The following is a 6,000-nucleotide window of genomic DNA, read 5'->3' on the forward strand; positions in this document are numbered from 1 at the left end:
CAACATGCCCTAGAATATCAAAATATGTCACTGCCCTCCAATGTATTTTTCCTTGCTGAATGCTGATGCAAAGTACCCACTTCCCTGGCCCCCTATGTAAATTGCCTATCTTGTTCTTAAGTGCTTGTACCCTCTTCCTGGATACCCTCTTGTTTTTAATGTATGTATACAATGCCTTGGAATTCTCCTTCATCCTATTTTCCAAGGATACTTTCTTTCCCTAGGCTAAAGTTCTCACCATTACTTTTACAGCACCCTTGAATGCAAAAGCATTTTTACAGAAATCTTCTGAATTTGGTTTAGTTTAATCAGTGATTTATGTTTTGTTTTTTGGACATCTTCATTTTAGATCACGACAGAACTATTCATATATTAAAATAAGCAGGTATTTGCTAGGAAGGTAGGAAACACATTAGGAGTTTTAATAGTACAGGAGGTGTTGTCACAGTGAAAATCTATTTGAAAATGTAATGTACTTAAGTTATTTGTTGAGTTTTGATGATGACCATGGAAACTGAAGGAGAGGACAAGATCATTTTGCACCAAATGGTATGAGGTATCACCCAGCCTCAGAAATAATGGCACCACTGTTTTGGAACACAAATATGGTCATGTTGATCCAGTCTGACACCAATGTGGTTGAGCTTTAACTGCTCTCTACAAATTTCTTCTTTGTATCAGGCCACTACTGGCATTCCAAAACTCCCAACAGCATTATTTTATGGCAAATAATTACTGTTGCCAGAAGCTTTTCCATGCAAAAGAAGTAGCAAAAATAATACATAGAATTATTAAATCCGATTTCAACCAAGATATTTTCTAATAATTTATGCTATTAAATAAAACTTTAAAAATGTGTTTTCTGTTAGGCAGATGCTTAAAATCAAGGATGATGTGTTTCCGTCGTAGTTTGGTGGATCTTGATGAGGTCCTGTAATCTTTACCAAAGGAGGGTTGGAGGTGGGGGTTGGGAGGTGAGTTAGGTTTGAGACTGCCTGCTAGGGCAGAGTTTGGTGCCCAACTGCTGCTATTTTTTTTGGCCTTCCATCTCCTGTCAAAGAGACCTGCTGTTCTTAATGCCCCTCATTTGTTTTCTCTGGCTGATCACAGGTAACCACAATTTGGTTAGGGTGTTACATTTATTCATGATGGCTTTGGGAACATAGCTAAAGCAATCTTTTGTCCTCTTTTGTTGTGTGTTTAATATTTGAGTAATATTGTTTGAAATGTATTGTGTGATTAAACATTCTTTGTTGTTTAAGCAATTCACTTTGCATTTTGTAAAAATCCGTGAATTGTATCCGTCATTACAGCAGTACCCAAACAGAGATCAGAACCCTGAGGAGACGTAGCTCACTCAGGTTCACCGAACGGAGTAGAAAAATACAGAGACTCACAGCAGTTTGGAACTTTGAGCAGCAGCCAATCAGCATTTGGGATTAATTGGCAAGGGCAAATTAAATTTTCAGGCTTTAGCTCTTTGAGGCTTCAGTGAGAGAAGGCAAAAAAAGCTGGAGGTGGAGTTTTTCCCGCCTCCCCGCTGTTTATTGTTCTTCCTTCTTTATATTTGTGCAGTTAGAACAGCAGATGCCAGGTAAGATAGTGGAATGCTCCTGTTGTGGATGGTAGGGAGACCTCCAGTGTCCCTGACGTCCACCCGTGAAAGAAGAGCATCCAGCTGCTTCTAACGTTCTGAGTTAAGGAGTTGGAGCTGGAACTGGATGAACTCTGGATCATTCGGTAGATGCAAGGGGTGATAGATGGAGCATGTAGAAAGGCTGTTATACCCAAGGTGCAGGACACAGGAGACTGAGCAACAGAGAGGGGGGTGCAAGGGGTTAAACGACCTGTGCAGGGTACCCCTGTGGCCATCCCCCTTAACAACAGATATACCAAGTTGGATACTGCTGGGGCCGGGGGGGGGGGGGGTGGGGAGGATAACCTAGGAGGGAAAGTCTCTGCACTCAGTTGTCTGGCACTGAGTCTGACTCTGCAGCTCAGAAGGGAAGGAGTGGGGGGGGGGGGAGAAGAGATGTGCTGTGGTGATAGGGGATTTGTTTGTTAAGGGAACAGAGAGGAAGTTATATGGATGAGAATGAGAATCCCAGATGGTATGTTGTCTCCTGGGTTCCATGTCTGGGACATCTTAGATCTAGTCCTCAGCATTCGTTAGTGGGAGGGTGAACAGCCAGAGGTTGGGTTCCATATAGGTACCAGTGACATGGTAGGACGAATGACAAGATTCTGCAAAAGGAGTTCAGGGAGATAGGTGCTAAGTTAAAGGGCAGGACCTCCAGGTTTGTGATCTCAGGATTGCTACCCATGTCGCAGAAATAGGAAGATGATGCAGTTTAACACATGGCTAAGGAGCTGGTTTAGGGAGGAAGGCATAAGATTTTCAGATAATTGGGCTCTTCCAGGAAAGATAGAACATGTACAGAAGAGACCGTTTGCACCTGAACTGGAGGGGACTAATATGCTAGTGGAAAAGTTTGCTGATGCTGCATGGTGGGGTTTAGACTAGTGTTGCAGGGGGATGGAAACTGGAGTGCTAGAACAGATGGTGGTGAGTTCATGGAGACAGGTGTTGGTAAGAGCTCAGACAAAGTCAGCAACCAAAAGGTTCTGCATGGTGTGACAAGCTGCCTATATTTCAATGGGAAAGGTAGATGAGGACATGGATCAACACCTGGAATTATGATGCGGCCATTAGTGAGACTTGTTTGCAGGATGGGCAGAACTGGCAGCTCAATATTCTGGGAATCAGTTGTTTTAGAAGTGGGAGTGGGAGTAGGAGGGATTAAAGGAGGAGGAGTGGCATTACTAGTCAGAGAAAATATCATGGTAGTGCTCTATCAGGGCAGACTGGAGAACTCGTCTAGTGAGATGTGATGGGTGGAAATGAGAAAGAAGAAAGGTAAAATCACAATAAGGGGGCTACATTACATGCCACCCAACAGTATTGAGAGGAGTGAGTCCACCTGAACACAATAAGTACCGATCACTGAAAACTCACCTTTTTAAAGACTTCTGGACTATCAAAGTCTGAGTTACTCTCCTTGCCCAGCCTCAAAGATGGTAAGCCATTGGAGCTAATGGATCACATGCTGCCTCTTCTGGGAAATCACCATCCATGTTTTATTTTTAAAGAACTCCTTATGCAGCAAATGCAGGATCAAGTTCACATAGCCCTCATTAATGTACCCATGATAGACTATAGGGAACTTGCTAAAATGGCTGATAGCTTACACTTAGCTGGGCAGCGGTGCATCATCCCTCTTCCTCATAACCCCGGTCAGAAAAGCCACCAAAATGAGGGCGCTCAAGGCTGTAAAACAGGTGACACTAGGCCTGTGTTTTTACCATGCTTTCTTTGGTACAAATGCTGGGAAGTGCCAACCGTCTTGCAGCTTCAACAGTGCCAGTGGATCAGGACACCAGAGCTTTGTGAACATCATGGATTCCAGCTGCCAGGGACATCTCCTATTCATTACAGAGTGACGGTTCTTGTGTGACATGGGTGCTAAAGTGAGTGTGCTGCTGGCATTGTCTATTAATGAGAAAGCAAAGAGCAATGAAACCTCATTGGAAGCCGCCGAAGGCAGCAGTATCCAGACTTGCAGGACATGATGAGTGATGCTCTGTTTCAGTGGGTGACATTACACACGGGACCATCCTGGCTAAAGTGGCTAGACCTCTGCTCAGTGCAGATTTCCTCTGTGCCCAAGGATTATTAGTTGATTTTAAGGACTGCTGGCTTGTGGATGTCACAGACTTTGGGTCATTACCCTGCTCCCCCAGTAAGTTCCCCACAACAACTGTCAAGTGTATGTCCCATAGCATGTGAGTTTTGTGTAGCTTAATATAATTGGTGGGAACTGTACATAATTCACATCCACCAACAATGAGTTGGGGCTCTCTTTAAGAGACTGGACTGACATGATGACGTAATTTCATTAAGTGCAGTTTACAGTGCATTTGTGTTCAGTTTTTGAAGTATAATAAATGAATTGTTACAGTTTTTTCTTAAACTAAAAATGTTTCTGCTGTTTTTAATCGTAGAAAGCTTCAAAATGACAAAAGATTGTGTAGTGGAACACTTTGCATCTAATGATCATGATGCCATTAGCTTCCAAGTAAATATGCAAAAAGAAGGGTCTTGTCCGCTGGTTGACACTGTAAAATGGAGAAAGGCCAATTTCGATGGTAACAGAAAGGATCTGGCAAGTGAGGATTGGGACAAGCCGCTTTCTGACAAATGTGTACTTGAAGTTTTGAGAGTACAAAGCTTGTATGTGCCTGTCTGAATAAAAGATAAAGATATCAGCTTTGGGGAACCTTGGTTTTCAAGAGTTATTAAGGCCCTGGTTAAGGAAAATAAGAAGTACATGGCAGGTAAGAACCAATGGGGTGCTCATGTAATATAAGAATTGCAAGAGATCACTTAAGGAAATCAAGAGGGCTAAAAGAAAGTATGAGGTTGACCTAGCAGACAAGGTGAAGGAGAATCCCAAGGGATTCTACTGATATGTTAAGAGCAAAAGGTTTGCAAGGGACAAAAATTATCTTCTGGAAGATCAGAATGGCAGTCCATGTGAGGAGCTAAGAGAGATGGGGAGATCTTAAATACATTTTTTGTGAATGTATTTTCTCAGGAGATAGACACAGAGTCGATGGAAGTGAGGCAAAGTGACATCAATGTCACGGATCCTATATAGATTACAGAGAGGAGATGTTTGCTGTCCTGAAGCAAATGAGGGTGGATAAATCCCCTGGGCCTAACAAGGTGTTCCCTCAGACCCTATGGGAGGCAAGTGCAGAAATTCCTGAGACCCTAGCAGAAATACTTAAATCATTCTTATTGACAGGTGAGGTATCAGTGGATTGGAGGATAGCCAGTGTTGTTCTGCTGTTCAAGGAAAGCTCAAAAATTAAACCAGGAAATTATAAGCCAGTGAGCCTGACATCAGTAGTGGGAAAGTTACTGGAAGGCATTCTGAGGGACCGCGTATAAATATTTAAATAGACATGGACTGACTGTGGATAGTCAGCATGGCCTCACGTGTATTAGGTCATGTCTAACCAATCTTACGGATTTTTTTGAGGAATTGTTGTTTGTCATCTCTATCAGCGATCTGGATGATAATATGGTAAACTGGATCAGCAAATTTGCGGATGACACTAAGATTGGGGGTGTAGTGGACAGTGAGGAAGGCTATCATGGCTTGCAGCAAAATCTGGCCCAGATGGGAAAATGGCAGATGGAACTGAATGCAGGTAAGTGTGAAGTGTTGCACTTCGGTAGGAACAACCAGGGTAGGTCTTTCACAGTGAACAGCAGGGCACCGAGGAGTGTGGTAGAACAGGGGGATCTGAGAATACAGGTCCGTAGTTCATTGTAGGTGGTGTCATAGGATTGTAAACAATGCTTTTGGCACATTGGCTTTTATAAATCAAAGTATTGAGTAAAGGAGATGGGGTATTATGTTGAAGGTGTATAAGATGTTGGTGAGGCCTAATTTGGAGTATTGTGTGCAGTTTTGGTCACCTACGTACTGAAAAGATGAAAATGAAGTTGAAGGAGTACAGAGAAAATTTACAAGGATTTGCCAGGTCTGGAGAACATGAATTACAAGCAAAGATCAAGTAGGTTTAGGACTTTAGTCATGGAATGTAGAAGATTGAGAGGAGGCTTGATAGAGTTATAAAAAAAATTGAAGGGTATAGACTGGGTAAATTTAAGCTGGCCTTTCCACTGAAGTTGGGTGGAACTACAACTAAAGGTCAAGGGAGAAGGGTAAAAGGTGCTAAGTTTATGGGTAACATAAGGGGAAATGTCTTCACTCAGAGGGCTGTGAGTGTGTGCAGTGAGCTGCCAGCAAAAGTGATGCATGCAAGCTCAATTTCAAAGTTCAAGAGAAGTTTGGATAGGTACAGAGGTGGTAGGATTATGGAGGGCTATAGTCCTGGAGCAGGTTGATGGGAGTAGGCAGTTGAAAT

Source organism: Hypanus sabinus, chromosome 2 (genome assembly GCF_030144855.1).
Source record: "Hypanus sabinus isolate sHypSab1 chromosome 2, sHypSab1.hap1, whole genome shotgun sequence".
NCBI classification, from domain to species: domain Eukaryota; kingdom Metazoa; phylum Chordata; class Chondrichthyes; order Myliobatiformes; family Dasyatidae; genus Hypanus; species Hypanus sabinus.